The sequence below is a fragment of the Lactuca virosa genome, chromosome 1, assembly GCF_052849685.1.
Source record: "Lactuca virosa cultivar CGN04683 chromosome 1, Lactuca_virosa_CGN04683_v6, whole genome shotgun sequence".
Taxonomy (NCBI): Eukaryota; Viridiplantae; Streptophyta; class Magnoliopsida; order Asterales; family Asteraceae; genus Lactuca; species Lactuca virosa.
In genome coordinates this window covers 58,430,550-58,448,141 of record NC_136426.1, presented here as the reverse complement: position 1 = coordinate 58,448,141, position 17,592 = coordinate 58,430,550, and positions in this window count along the sequence as shown.

The following is a 17,592-nucleotide window of genomic DNA, read 5'->3' as shown; positions in this document are numbered from 1 at the left end:
AGGAAATTGTGCTAAAAGATGCATATAAAATGCATCTAACAAACCTCCCCAAGCTTAGACCTTACTTGCCCTCGAGTAAGGAAACGATAACTTTGGAAACGGAATTGAGGCTAAGGGCAACAAAGGAATAACCTAGACACACGTCAACTTGAAGACGGAAACCTAAATAATGAGAATTACCAAAGCTAAACACAAAATATGCATGCAAAGATAAATAAAATGAACAATGAACTAAAATAATATGCAAATGAAAAACGAACAACTAAAATGAAACATGCTTCTCTTTTTTTTTTTACTTTTATATTTTATATTTTTTTCTTTTACGATCAGACTTTACATCGATAATGGGCTCCAATCACTAACACCAAAGCAACCATCATGCTACCTTTCATGTATCACAGACTCCCAAAGTAAGGAAGACCACAAAACGGTGTAACACAATAATCCAACTCTAGTTTTATTTAAACTTTGCACCTTAATTAGCTTTATGAGCGAAAATAACATAGTCCGACTCTCATGTCCTTAAGACTAGATGGCCAAGAATCAGAATCGACGCATCCTTAAGAACTCGCACGACCAAATCAGCTTTCACCGAAGTAGCAAGGGCCAACCCCCGTAGGAGCCCGAGCTCTATGCTTTCACTTTTTCGAGAGCCACAAGTATCATATCACACAGTTCTTTATTCGCCAGATGTAACTTTGGAACGGCTTCTAACTTGATTGAACTTTGATTTATACTTCGTTTTGAGCTTGATTTCTTCAATATCTCTTTTTTTTTTTTTGGAATTTCGTGAAGTTTCTTCAATTGAGCGCTTGAAATTCTTTGATTTGGGTACTAGATATAACATTGTACCCTTTCTTCATTTTGACTGTGTGGATCTGATACTTAAGGTCTCTGTTACCACGAGGGTAACGTGTGTCAAGAAATAGAGCTGTTATTACCTAAACATTAATAAGCAAATCATCCTAGAGCTGTTATTACGCCCAAAAAACGTTTCAGTACGCTATTTTTTTTATTATCTAAGGTCGGGGTCTCGAATCACGGTGTCTTGGGTCCCCTGGTTATGACAGCTGATTCTACACTTCCAATAACAATCAAGTCGCTTCGTATGAGGAAGTTATGATTTTTCAAAGTTTCGTATGAGGAAGTTATGATTTTTCGAAGTTTCGGCTTAGCAGTGTACATGTAGTGATGTTGTTTATGATGGCATGTGCGGAATTAGAAAGATCTAGTGAATCATCATGTAAAATCAAGAACACAATGAGTAAATAAATCTTTGTAAGCTCAAGACCAAACTCCCCCTCGAAGTAACACCGGTCTTCAAATCCACAAATGAATATTCAACAAACCCGAGAAGCTTCGAATACCCATTATTCTCCCCCTTTTTATAATCAAAAAATGATTATAAAACCCACTAAGGGTGAGAAGCGCCCGAGGAATGGTCTTCACGATACTCCCCCTTGATGTGTACCAAAAATGAATCACCAAAAATCTTGCACGGAAAAACAATCACGAAAAAGCCACAAAAAATTTCCAATTTATGAAAATTTTTGACTTTTTGGGTGAAAGTTGCAAGATTTTTCAAAATCCGGGTAAAAAATGTAACTTTCTGAATTCTGCAGGGACCCGGTGCGTCAGAAACAGCAAAATATGCGAAACACACCCCCATTTGCGAAACTGGGTAGAATGTGTAGATTCGCACAAACTGCAGGGACCAGAAATGAATATTCTCAATTTCTCAGCTTTTTACTCCAAATTCGAAGTTGGTTATTTTCTGCCAACTTTTCGAAACTGCAGGGACTCACTTCGAAAATTCTGTATTCTCATCAATTTTTGCTCCAAATTCGAAACTGGACCAATTTTGCCATGTTTTCGAATTTCAGGGGTAATATTCGTAACTTTTGGTTTCTTCCACAATTCGTGTTACCAGTGAACGAATGCTTGAACATGGTAACGTATGAAGACTCTTTCTCTCTCCCCTTCGTACGAAACTTCATCCCTTTCGTACGAAATCACCAACACCCTTCGTACATCAACTCCATTTGAACATCAAACCCATCTGTTCTTTTGATTTCAATTAACCCAAATTGATTATCACACATACGAACTCAAGAACACTACTGTCCAATCCTTCAACCATTCGAACCCGATCTAAAAAATCAACAATCGACATGAACGATCAGCTCAACCTTTCGAACATTGACTCCAAAATCGACATCAACACAATTCCAAAGCCGATCTTACACCATCGACTCCAACTCCTTTTGTTCCAGTCAACCTTCGAATCTGATCAAACTTCCCATAGCCCAACATCAAAAATCAACCCTTCTTCTTCACTTCGTTAATCAGATAAGGAAGTCTTAACACCATTTTAACGAAAACCCAGAACAACTATTGAAGATTCGTACACAATGCAAGATCTGTTCGTCCCCAAACCATCTGTTCGTCCCCAAACCCCAAGACGTTTTTTCCCAAAATCGAATTCGTTATTAGCCTCCATATATGCAAGAATCAACTTTCCCATTCGATTTCCAACATAAACCAACAATCGAAATTGATATCAGGAGATGAACAACCGAAGATATAAGTCAAAATTGAATTTGACTCTAAAACATAAACCCATTCAACTCAAATTGAACTCCCAAATCAAAACAATTTCGTCATCAGTAAGCCAACTACCACTATATTTCGAAATCAAAAGACGAATCCTTTCACCTTTATCAGACCCTTGATTCACAAACCTCAATAACGAAATCAAAACAATCAACTGATAGTCTTCAAACACACGAAACTCAACATCAATTCTCAATTTTAAATCAAATCAATCAAACTTCGACAGTAATTCCAAGTTGATTCCAACTTACGGTTTTCACAACCTAAGTCTTCCCAATCGACAATCAATTTCAAACAATTTCCGACGAACACAAGAGCCATTCAAAATCGAGTAACGAATCCAAGATCTGGTAACACAACAATTTTCGACTCTCAAATCCAAAACAAATCGAAAGCAATACTCAAATCAAAAACGATTTCAAAGATAAATGGCTCATTCGAAACCAAACACAAATATGAGTCAATTTTGACTTTCGTGTTGACTGTTCATCGTCGGAAGTCGGAACTCAATTAACGAGTGTGTTCATTTGATTCAAATTGGGCTAATTAAACAAATATCATCTGATTTGTTAATATGGGCTCAAGGAAAAATCGAATGAATAGTAACAGATTTTCAACGTAATGGACTCAATATAACAATGAACAGTAAACAAAATAGATTTGGTGAATTGGATTAGGCTCATGATGAACAGTGACATTCGAATGAAGAAAAAAAAACTGGAGAATACGATTTTGATTTTGATTTTCAAATGAACAAAAAAAAATGGGATTTGATTTAGATTTTTGAGAATTTGATCTAAACAAAAATAATTTGATCAACAATGGGGTTGAAACGGATTAGATCCAATGAGGCAAATTGATCAAAAATTGAAAAACGTAAAGTACGAATCAAAATCATGGACGTTTTGGAATCCATTTGAGAATTTGAGATACCTTTTTGACGAATCGAGTTCCGTTTTCAACGAAAGAATCAAATTTAGAAGATCTTGGTTCTTTTGTTGGAATGAGAAAATCTCCAATTTGAACATTGTACCACCCACTATGCGAGATGTACAACTCGTTCTTCGTGTTCTTCAATGATCCAATAACATCTTCAAAAGATACACCAACACTTTTGGGTTTTGACTTCAAATTCAATGCAACACTTGGAGATTGTTGCTTTGGAACCCAAATTTGCTTCACGGATTTCGGCTTCACAACAACATTTAACGATTTTTGTGAATAAACCCGATTGTTCTTCCTTTTAATCTTCTTCTTCTTTTTCTTTCTCATCTTTTTGCATCTTGAAGACTTGATTTCATGAACAAACCCACTTTCCACAACTTCAACTTTATGAGTTTGAATCAAATCTTTTGGAGTTTGATACTTGTGAATTTCTTGGATCACCGGCTTCCGATAAGGAATCATTCCTTCAAACGAATCACAAGAACACAAAATATCATCGGTTTGAACTCCAATCGAGCAAAAAACTTTTTCATCTTGAGAATCAACTTGAATCTTCTTATCATGAACTTCAAGAACATCAAGAACATCACATTGAACTCCATTGTTAACAACTTCAACAACCTTAAGAGCACAAAGATCATTTGGGTCTTCAATAAGAGAAACATATTTCTTTTTGAACAAATATTTTTCTTCTCCAATCTTATCACTACTACGTGATGATATGGACCATGTAATATCAGCCAACCATTTGATCTCACAAAGTGGTTGAAATATCAAGCTTCCATGATCATCCTTCAATCCTCCATAAGAAACTATAGTTTCCCAAAAAATCAAACTGCTTAACACTAACCCATAATATTGATCTTTATTGAATTTGTATTTGATACCTTCAATGATCACAATCCAAGAATTGTATGGCAAATTCACCATGATCACAAAAACTTGAAGATTTCTTGAGAGAGAAAGTGATTTTGAATGAGTTTTCTAGAGAGAGAAAGTAAAAATCACTTGAATTCTTGTGAAGAAAATCGAATTATGAGTAAAAACAATGATGAATTCGATTTCTAGAATCCAAAAACTCTCCAAATCACGAAGATCAAATATCAAAAAATGAATCACCAAATCAAGATTGCCACCATGGATCAATTCTTGATGAAATCAAGAACACCCGCTCTGATACCAATTGATGAATCATAGAATCAAGTATAAAACGAATCAGAGTATGAAATCAATTAAGAATGCGAGATTGAACACCAGATGTAAATATGATCTTGTTTCAGCTCTATTACGCTTTCGAATGTTTACAGAGTACAAAGACAGGTCTGTAAAAACTCCTATCTAACTCTAGTAAATATCCCTATTTATAGGGAACAGAAAGCGTACAAAAAATATACTAAGGCATAGACACTTACGCTTCGAATAAAAGCGCCTCAGTAAAATAGATTACAAAACATTCGAAGAGTTCAAAATACATTTCGACTAATTACAACAATTCGACCCTTACAGTACAGCCCGAAGTTCGAATATTAGATCGAGCGGTTTTTAGCCGACACAACCCAAACGCGAATCAAAGATCTCGTTAATAGCAGTGCAACGGTAAAAAGACAGACGAAAACGGACGTCGGATGAAGAAGTTATTAGATTTTAACGGACTAACCTTGTCTCGGTCTGTTAAAGAATATAAATTTAAAATCGGTCGAGTACGGTCCCGCCTACGCGTGGATATAAAGAACGTTGAAAATGGAGCTCGTATGCTAAATTTACGAATTTTAGAAGTCGAGTGTCCAAAATGCAAAGCTGGTGCGAGGACTACGCCCAACGTAATCCGAGAACGCCTCGCGTAGTCTGAAGGAGGCCTTGCCATTCGAAGTACACCCCGCGTCGGAAGGAGTTACGCCCAGCGTTCGGACCCTTGTGCGGTTCCGAAAGTAGCCACGTCGCCCCAGCAGTTTCGCAGCACACGTGTTGTACGATGCGAGAGTACGCCCAACGTACGTCCGAGGACCAGGCTATAAAAGGGCTGCGAAGGGAGCTCGTTTTCACCCATTCTTTCAACCTTCTTTCTTACTCTACTCTCTCTAGAATATCCTAGCTCCCCTGATGCCTAAGAAACATTTCTAGCTCCTGAAGGAAGCCCCGGAGAGACCGAAGGCTCCAAGAAAAATAGTTTTTCGGTCTAAAACTCTGCCCGCGCGGAGCCCGATTTTCAAGCAAACTTCACGGTTTCGTCAAAGAAGATTATTTTTAGAAGCGAGGTGTTGTCCGAGTCACTCTGTATCAGGTGAGTGTATAGTCACTTTCATCTTACACATAGACATGAAGTATTTTATATAAATTATGTGCTATGTTATCTGTTTACCTGAGATGTTTGTTGGATGAAAGATCTATACTTCTTTCTTTCAGATCTGAAACTTTTTCCTTCAGATCTACACTTTCTCACCTTAGATCTAAGCTTTTTCTTCAGATCTAAACTGTATACTTTGAGATCTATGTTGGATGAAATATCTGAACTTCTTTCCTTTAGATCTGAATTTTTTCTTCAGATCTAGACCGTATATGTATTTTATGCTTTGAAAGTTATGCTGGATGAAAGTTGTAAACATTATTTTTCAGATCTGGACTGTATATGTATTTTATGCTTAGAAAAGTATATTGGATGAAAGATGTAAGCTTTGTTTTACAGATCTGGACCATGTATGTATTTTATATCTACAAATATGTTGGGTAGAACAATGGGTAGATGAAATAGATGATGTGTGTTAAAATGATGAGAGGCCTCGATGTTTACGATGTTTAAGATGATCTAGTCGTCTAGCGGAGTATAGATGACGACCACGGACTTTTCTAGGCAGTCCGGTGGAACGCTAGCAGGCTCGCAACCTGTAGGTGTTTTTGAAGATGTACTCCATCCCCCCATGGTTGCCTTATTTGACATGTATTGCTGAGAAATCCCCTGGGCAGTGTTGTCACCCCGAAGAAAAATCCTTAGGCTAGGTCCCTTAGAATAGATGCTTTAGGGACGTAAAGTGGGGATAACGGGAATGGGTAATCGGGTTAATGATTTGATGAAAATAAATAATGAACTTATTATTGTGGGTTGAAAACCCTATATGCTCACTAGGCTCCCCAGCCTGACCCACTCAGTTTTCTTGTATTACAGGTAGTGGCAAAAGCATAGTTGGATGACTTGACGAGAGATTATGGATTTGAGGCCAGATTGTGTTTTGTGGCCTAAGATGTTTATTTCTTTTTGGTTTATGCTTATGGTCTGTATCGATGATTGACATCCCAAGTATTTGTAATGTAATGAAAATACATTTCTTTAAGAAATGCTTTGATAAATTTATATCATATTTTGTTTTGGGAACAAATTTCGCAATACTTTTCTTAAGAAGTTACTCTGATTTTTATTAAAAAGCATAAACAAAATCGGTCTTTTCTGGCCGTAAAAATGGGGATGTCACAGTTACATTCATGTAAACCCTAATACCCATGACCTTTCATTTCCATAGGATCCATGGGTTAAAACTCCATGGACTACCCATGCAAGCTTAGCCCATCCTAAATGAACATTGGCCCATCCATATATATATAAGAGTCCATATTTAATTAGTTCTTTTTGATCACTAAATTAATTCTTGATCAATACTAATTAAATAATATGATTTCATATTAATATATCATAACTTATAATATATTAATAAATCATAAATATACTATTCTCAAAAGACTATCCATACAAATTGTTCAGGTGAAGTGCAACCCAAATGGATCATGCTACTCTCCGATCGAGTACATACCAATAATAGTTATGGGCTTAGACATCTAATCCAACATTAAAACCTCAAAACACGTGCATGGAAAGAAATATATGATCAAGACTACATTTTTATGCTTCTAAACACCTCAAAGTGACCGAAAGGACAACTTATATGGATTGGGGTAGCTTATAGTCAAGATAGCCAAATAATGGGACCAAAAGGACACAAATTCCATGGCTAAATTAGATCTATGCATAGAATCATCAAGTTCATAACTTTATACCTCAAAATGGATCTTGAAGGTGAGGTGTTCCTGGATCTAGAAGATCTCGATCTTCCAAGATGATGCTTCTTTCTTCACCTAGCTTCAAAGGCACCACAAACACACACTTTTGAGCTCAAAGGATCACACACAAGGGTTTAGGGTTGCAAATGAAGAAATGAAGGTTGGAGGTTGGATAGGGAATGAGGAAGGAGAGATAATGATGCTTATATATGAAAAAACCCTAAAAATTAGGGTTTGAAGTTTCCCCTCGTACGTCATGCGTACACGGTGTACTCCCAACGTACTAGGGTCCACCCCAGTACGCCTAGCGTACACAACATACACTCAACGTACTAACTTCCTTGCCAAAAATGCCAAAATGCCACTATGGGCCATTCTTGCAACCTTCCTCAAACCCAAGGGTCAAAATGCAATATTCTTTCATACATAGGACTGAAATTGAAAATACCTCATCATCGAGATGTTACACCTTCATCCCACTAGTGCATACAAGAGATGTGCGAGTGGTCTTCAAAAAAAATTGCATAGATTTGAGGTTTGTTAGGGGTCTTTGATGTTTTTATAATTCTAGTTTAAACACGTATTATATCATGGTTTTTGAATGCATCCAATAAACCATGATATACTTTAAAAAAAACTTATTTTATGTAAAATCACATTTTAACAATGTTCTTTTATAAAATCCGGTTTTTATAAAATTGATGCAATCAAATTTTAATAGCTACTATTAACTTGACGTTTAAGCGTTTTACAACATTTGTAAACATTTTAATAAATTTTCATTTTACAAAATAAGGTTTGAAGTTTGATAAGTTTACAAATCTCTATTTTAAACTTATACAATTTTAATCCCGGAATTTTACCGGTTACTAGTTTTAACGGTAAAGTTTATTTTATTTTAAAACTATTGTTATCATCTTATGTTTAAAAGGTAAATTTCATTAAAACCAAACTCTATTGTGATGTTTATTTATGTTTAGATATTATTTTGCATTTGGAAAACTAATTTATCAACCATAACATAATAATAATAACATAAATATAAAACAACATAAGCATGCTATAAACATATGTGCATAAATAAAAAAAAAAGATTTCATCAACTTAACAAATAATCCAACTAAACATAGCAACAAAAGACTTGATATTTGAAAAAAAAAACTAGTTCTATTCCCACCCAAAGATCATTTTGCATGACTTAGAAAAATTAAAATAACCACAGAAAGGAAAGTGTTACAACATTTGAAGACTTTGGTTTCTTTTGGCAATTAGGTAGCTGATGAAGATGGCTTTAAACTCCAAAATAGAAGCTCTATAGAAATATCAACCAATCAAGAGTAGAACCATCACATATGTTAGTATAACTCTTGTAAAATGTTGTTCTTAAGCTTTAAGACATATGTTGAAATATGTCTAAAGAGAACCAACACTTTATGCCTTCACTTGTAGCACTAAATTGCAAAAGAGAAGAGGTGAAGGAGGGCTTAAACCATGAAAATTTGGCAGCCCTTGGAGCTCTAGGAGCTCTTGGTTTTTGTTTCACAAAAGAGGAAGGAAAAGGAAAGTAAAAGCTAGCTCTAAATGCTTGCAAGTCTTCTCCTTTTATCCTCCATCCAATGTAGGCCGAAAAGCAAAAGTAAAAACATGTATCTTACATGCATGGGACAAATAATAAACAAAGAAAAGAACATGTCTCTTACAAGCATAGTGTAACTTATTAAACAACTTAAAAACAACCCATGCTTTGTCCCATATTTTACTTTATATAACTAGATGTATATATATATATATATATATATATATATATATATATATATATATATATATATATATATATAACTAGTTATATATATAATTATCACTTTTATATAAATCACATTTATATATAAATAAACTCTAACTAGTTTAATGAGATAAATATAACTTATAAATAATCATACTTTATGATATATTTCATAAGTTGTTATTTCTCCAATAAGTATTATTTCCATAAATAATAAATTCCCAATTAGTAAAATATTATTTTCATGAAATAATAATTTTTCAATTAAATACAAGTGCTGATATAGTTATTAATAATCAAATTATACTTATAAATAATCAATTGATGGTAACTTGCTATAAGATGCGACCCTATAAGGTCATATATTATTAACAATATCATTCATTAATGACGATTGAGCATACAAGATCTTTCAACAATGTATGGATAGAAGTGATGAAACATGCAAGTAAAAAATTTACAAATTCAATGAAATTAGCTCCAGTTAAAGATTATAACTTGTTTTAAATTTTCTCGTGAATTTGTTTTTAGATGTATCATGATTTTTTTTCTTGTAGAATTTGTGTTTAGATTAAAATTTTGGTGGAGTAATGTCTAAATTAAATGGTTTTTCAAGATCTGTATAAAATTGTTGATTCCATAAATGGTTATTATCTTGTTATTATCTTGATTCCATAAATGGTTTTTCTCTAAGATGTGTGGAAGAGATATAGATATCTTAGCCATTGAAATTATACAAATTTTGAGTTAAATTGTTTGATCATATGCTATGAAACTCAATACTCTCTTTTGTTTTATTCAAATGTAATGCATTTTATATGTTTAAGAAGCTGACAGGAGCTTATGGAATGGTTGGTGGATTTAGCATTAGATTTAAATTGAAATCTGATACTTAATATTAATTAGAATTCGACATATAAGTGAAGTAGTGCAGTTTACACAAGATAAGATGTAGAAGAAAACCAATTCCAGAAGTTACAATGCAATTTTTTTTAATGTAATTAGTTTACTAAATTACGTATATATCCTTGATGCCTAAATTAATTCTAATCAAAGTATAATGTTGAGGTGGTGCAATCTAATTAATTATCTTCATATTTACATTTTCGTATGAGCCTTCCCATATATATATATATATATATATATATATATATATATATATATATATATATATATATATATATATATATATATATATATATAACTACAAAAATGATCCTTATGGTAGGCATTTTTTCTGGGTTTTGGTCCAAACCTTAACTTTTTTGGATTGATGGTCGTTTTGATCATGTTTGTATGTGGTTTTGGTTGCTCCCAAAACTAAAATGACTAACTTGCCCTTATACAATTTTTTTATTTTCTTTTTGTTACACAATTAAGAAAATGCTAAAACAAAATACACCCTAACCTCCACTCTTCCCCATACTCAGTTACCCACGCACCCCATATCTGTCTATCTCTCCTCTCTCTAACTCCTTTCACTCTCGCTGGAAAACAAGAAACAACCAACGTTGCTGCCTTGCCAGAGTTTATTTTCGACACCCTTTTCAGATTAGATCCACACTAGTTGACTCCTCTCATTCCCTGCTGGTGGTTGTCGAGACCAACAAAAATAAATACCTTAAATATTACACGCTAAAAAAATATATAGTGGTAAAGGGATCAAATCCACTGGAACTGGTTCAATTAATAACTCTATGGAAATCTTGTTGTACAAATACTTGTGAAACTAAAATAAAATAAAAATGGGGGATTTTGGTCTTTAGAGATATTTAAAATAAAAGTAGAAATATATTGAGATTTATAAACACAATTCAACAAAAGCAATGTTTGATGTAAAATCAATAAGAGAAAGATGGTTGACTTTGTACTTTCATTACTTGAACATTTGGTTAAATAATCATGAGAATACTAAGGTGCAATACTTATGTTTACAATCTAACTTGGCTATAAGAAATTATAAGCATAACTTGTCTCAACTCTACTTTTATATTAAAATGGCTAGAGCAGCTCATAACACATTTCCTAAATTAAAGTCACAAAACTAATGAAGAATGTAGTTTCTGAAAATCAATTAGCATTAGGCTTTAAGAGTCATCAAATCCAAAGAGTAATCCATTTCTTTCATTACCACTATGGAGAAAATATCTTCTTAGTCTAAATAAAATGAAAACAAATATTTGAATTAATTGCTGCTTGTTAAACTGAAGATCCATTACTTAGCCAATAATTTAACCAACAAAAAAACATTCATATATCAAGATTCATGACTAGAGATATATAAACATGAAAGAAGTTTTTATGGAAAACATAATCATGGATATTCAACACAAGTTCATGGTGTTCTTTAAAATAACTATGTCATTCAAGTAATTACATCCAAGTCAACCAATATGAACTTAGCCTAACATGGTTAAGTTTAATCAAAAGGAAAATAGTTTAGAAATACCATATATTACTTCAAGAAAACAAGGTGAAAAATCCTAATATTCAAGTGTTCTTCATGTGTCTTCAAATCTCCAAAAACTCCAGAGAAAGTCCCCAAAAATCTGATCTAAGAATGCCCCAAAAGTTCCCACCAAACTACATTCAAATAACCATAAAACTTGAACATCTGAAAACGCCCCTGCATGAGCCACATGGCCACATGAGTTGCAGTAGGGATGAAAATGGGTCCAAACCCGTACCGGATGGAACCGGACCCGGAAAACCCAAAATCGGTTAACGGTATTTTGTGGGACCAGAAACCGGACCGGTATATAGGAACCAGTTCTGGTTCGGTTCTGGGTACGATATCGGGTAAAATGGTTCTAGAACAAAAAACCCGGAAACATCAAATTGGGTAGAGTGGAACTGGGTAAAATGGGTTTAGAACCAGAAAACCCAAAAAAAAACAGAATTTTTTAGTAATTACTTAATTGGTTGAACTTTGAAAATTTTTATGTTGATATCCCGACTTTAGGGGACTATAAGTCATTGAATATGAAACCAAATTTGACAAAATTATAGTCTAAAATCATTTACAAACGCTAAGATACACTCTGGAAAAAACCGCATGTTTTAAAATTTTCACATAATACAAAGTACAAAAACAAATAGCTGAAAAGTTGAAAATTTTAAGATTTGATATCCCAACTTCGGGGGACTGTAAGTCATTGAATATTAAACCAAAAATGACAAAATTATAGTTTAAACTCATCTACAAACTCTAAGATACAAGTTGGAAAAAATCGTATGTCAATCCGACTTCAAACGAATTAGATGTGTATGTTTTAACGTTTTCATAGAATATAAAAAAGCTGAAAAACTAAAAACTTTCAGCTTTGATATCCCGAGGGGGACTGTAAGTCATTGAATATTAAACCAAAAATGATAAAATTATAGTCTAAACTCATCTACAAACTCTAAACTACAAGTTAGAAAAAACCGCATGTCAATCCGACTTCAAACGGATTGGATATATATGTTTTAACGTTTTCACATAATACAAAAAGAGCCGAAAAACTAAAAACTTTCAACTTTGATATCCCGACTTCGGGGGACTACAAATCATTGAATATTAAACTAAAAATGACAAAATTATAGTCTAAGCTCATCCACAAACTCTAAACTACAAGTTGGAAAAAATTTCATGTCAATCCGACTTCAAACAAATGAGATATGCATTTTTTAATTTTTTCACAAAAACAGTTCCGGTCCCTAAAAGTGGTTATGGTTCCTAACACCGGTTTCGGTTCTTAAACCTGGTGTGACGGACCCAAACCTGAATTAGCCAGAACCCAGATAAACCCCTTCTTTAGACCCGGAACCCGGACCGGTTCTACATATTTCGGTTCTACGGTTCTGGTTCCGATTTGATTATGGTTTCGGTTTCGGTTTTCCGGTTTTAAATCTCATCCCTAAGTTGCAGTGTAAAAACTCATGAGGTCGCGTAAGTTATGTTGATCGAGAAAACTTTGCTTTTCTCCCTTTCCTCTTTGGTCCATTTTTGTCCTCTAGTCTTGAGTTTGTTGAGTGATCCAAAAGGATTAACTGAAATACCAATTAACCCAAAACAAGTAGATATAAGCCCAAGAGTTTCATAACCTAAAAATCATCCAAAGATCCATCAATTTCTTAGCCCAAAAATTACATCTTTTAATCCACCAAGCTCAAGTTTCTTCCATATATCTTCAAAGTAAGCTCCAATGACATCAATATTTAATCCAACTCTCTTTGATAAGCTCCAAAAATCCCGATCATCTGCTCGAAATTCGTTTGTCTTCCGAAGCTCCCTCCACACTTCGCTCCATTTCTCCAAATATCTGCAACAAAGCTAAAATACAAGAAAGTACCCGATATATATATATATATATATATATATATATATATATATATATATATATATATATATATAATAATAATAAAAAGGAAAAATATGCATAAAGATTAACTAAAAATAAAATAAAATATGCTAAAATAAACTATAAAAAAAGAAGTAAATAAAATGAAACTATCAAATCACCCTAAGCTTAAACCTTACTTGTCCTCAAGTAAGACAAGACTAAAATGAACTTGGGATGAACTATCCTAAAAATAAAAATAATGGACAGAACCATAGAACATGATCAAAGTTAGTCAACATGGTATGAGTTGATCTTGCTATTATCCCAAGAATTTTTCATCTGATTGACATTGGAACCATAAACCACAACCCATAACAACTTCTTTGGGTGAGTAAGGAGGGAAGGTTAATCACAACCCTAATAGAAAATGTATACAATGAAAAACCAATGTAGTAGGGAGAAAGCAGATGGATGAGCTCAAATGGAGTTCTTCTTTAAGTGTACACTCTTATCACGAAAGTTCCGTGATCTCACGTATGACGGCTGCTCTCATGTGTGATTGGGTTTTATCGCTCGACATCGTTGTAGGAATCAATTCACTTTTGTTCATTTTGAGAGTTTGGTTTATTTTGGTACTTTTGTTGGCTGGAAGAAAAAGAAGAAGAAGTGTCCTAATGTGTTTATCCAGCAAGCAAGCCTCATCCTCTTTCTCTTGTGTATTCTTTGGACCCTTGTAAGTGTCCAAGATCGAATCTTTTTATTGATTGCTTTGAGATCTAGACCTTTTGTCCATTAATCTTCTTGGTTTGGAAGTTTGGAAGGTTGTATTTCATAAAGTTGGCAACTTTATGGGTCCTTGTGGTCATCTTAGTGTTATATGTTCCAGATATGAGGATCCTTAGAGTTTTGTTCGCATGTACAAGCTTTGAGTACATATTTGCCATGTTTTTGACCTAAAATGGAAGGGACATGCATGCCCATAAACCCTTCTGGAAACTTTGGAGGAGTAGCTTTAATGATTAAGTGCTTAATGGGTGTTTGCATGCCTTGAGTTGCCTTTAAGGACTTAGGGTTTGTGATCTTGACTTATTGAGGTGTCTTAATGGATAAAGTTAGAAACTTTATCCATCAAGACCGTAAGGAGGATCATATATGAGCTTTGGAGCTCTTGGAGTTGTTGGAAAACAGTTGAATATGCTAAGTTGTTCAGACAGTCCCCACGGCGTGACGACTAGGAAATGACTCGACTGTTTTGTCTTTATGCTACCACAACGTGGCCAATGGAAGGCAACGACGTGGCGATTCGCTGTGATGATTTTGGGTTGTTGACCTTGAGGATTGACCTTTGACCGTTGACTTGTTGACCTATGTTGACTTTAGGTCAAGATTATTGGATCTAGTGTGTAGACTAAAGTTGGACTTTGTATGTTTTGATAGGAGTGTTATAGCATCTGTTGTAGGGCATTGATATGTGGTTTAGCTGATCTCATGAGTCATGTGAGTCTTCTCACTATACTATGTAGGATACTAGTTGTCTTTGTGACTCTTGCATTGTATGTTGGGTTGGGCCTATTGGTATGCATATTGGGTTGGGCCCAACTGCGTGTTGGGTTGGGCCCATTGATATCTAGGGATGAGCATAGGCAGACACCCACCCTAATTGCCTGGAATCAAAACCGGTGGTTGTTGGAATGTAGGAACCGAAACCGTCGAAACCGGTTCCAGTACCGGGTACCCAGTTGTTTTTTTTACTATTTTTCCATAAGAAATCAACCATTGCAAATTTTTAACTATTAAAAACTTATATAAACATAACCATTATAAATCAACAATTGGTTTTTAACTATTAAACATCAACCATTGGTTTTCATCAAAAGGGAATGATATGTTACCGTATACTATCTCTCTTTTCTCTTAAACAACAAGGCGTATTACTTTGTTGCAGCCTGTCGATATGGGATAAGCAGCCATCCCAAAATAACAAGTTAAATTTATTTTGGCTTTTGAGTTACATAACATTAATTTGAGTTTATGTAAACTCTTTTTTAAACTGGACATCGATGTAATTCAAAAATTGACATCCTTGCAATTGCAAATATGATTTAAGAATATATATATATATATATATATATATATATATATATATATATATATATATATATATATATATATATAACCGGTTCCGACGGATACCCAACGGGTAGCGGTTCCAAAATAAAAAGAACCAAAATTGCTTAAGGCAGTTTCTATTCTGGAACCGGCGGTTCCAAGGCTGTTCCGGTTTCGGTACCGGATACCCGGTTTCGATGCTCACCCTTATTGGTATGCATGTCGTGTTGGGCCTAATTGCATGTGGATCGGGCCCATTGGTATTAACATTGGGATGAACCTATTTACATGTTGGGATGGGCCCATTTCATGTTGAGCTGAGCCCATGAATATGTTGGTTGGGCCCGTTGTATGGTATGTGGTGTTTTGAGGAACTCACTAAGCTTCGTGCTTATGGTTTGTGGTTTAAACATTTTTCAGGTATTTCCAGTTCCAGACGGAAGGGCCCGACATGATCGCACTCCATCTCCCAGAGTTCATTCTAATGGGTTTTATATGTTACAAAATTTTAATTTTGACGGAAAAACATAAACTCTAAGTTCACATGCACCCTAAAGGATATATGTTCTCATTATGATTTTCAAACAACTATTGAATATCAAGAACCCTAGAACTACAATGCTATTTTCAAAAATAACAAAGGGTTATTAGAAAACTCATACCTTAGTTTATTATTGCAAATAAACTAGTAAACCTTCCTTGTTGGTCTTCAGAATGCAAGCACTAGAAGTCCCGTGCCTTTAATGACTCACACCCAAACCCTAGCAAGTTGGAGGCTAAAGAGGAAAGAGGAGGAGAAAGGAGAAATTTGGTTTTCTCTTAGAGAAGAGGATAACCGAAAATCATAACCCTTAATAGGGTTTGTATAGGTGGCTAGAGGAGCTATTGATAAGGCAGATTCCTTAGATAAGCATTTATCCATTTTCTTGCTCCCTAAGGATTCCTAGAATTCCTTAATTCCCAAGAAAAGCTCATTAACCAATTAATCCCAAAACTAATTCCAATTAATTTTTGATTAATTTTTAATTAAACAATACTATTTATAATTAATATATTATTCTCATAATATATTAATAAATTATTTATTTTGATTTCTAATTAATTTATTAATCATATAATAAATTAATAAATCGGTCCATCTCTCCAAATAGCATTCCGGTCCATTACTAGGTTTGAGGGCAACCCAAAAGGACTTTGCTAATAATTCAAGGTTATATTAATTTAGTTATTGGTTTAGACACTTAATCCAACACATTCCGCATTGGCTATTTGTGATTTTTACTCTGATGTTTTGAGAATACTATTGATTTGATTATCTTTTGGAACAAATGAATGAATGGTTTGATTGATTAAAAATGAAAATTTTACTTGGTATTTTTGGGATGTTACACTCGTCAAAGTCGTAAGGAGGGTTGACTGATCCAAAGAGCAAGAGGAAGAGGAGGATTGCCCACTATAAAGTATATACGATTGAAGGCAGGGTGAAGGCTTCTTTCAGGAACAGCATTTGCTGGATTAAATCCAAGTGCTTTGATTTTATCCATGGCTTCTAAATTCTGATGAAGTGTGTGAGTATCGAAATGGGAACTTTGATCTTTTTTTCTTGTTTTAGTTTCATGTAAAAAGGTAAACGAGGATGATATCAGATGATGAACATGGTAGATAGATGTTTAAGTTTGTGTAGAGAGAGGTGGACCCTTTATTGTTTTTAATCATTAATATAGATAAATAATAATTATTTTTTTAAAAAAATAAAGAAAAATAGAAAAT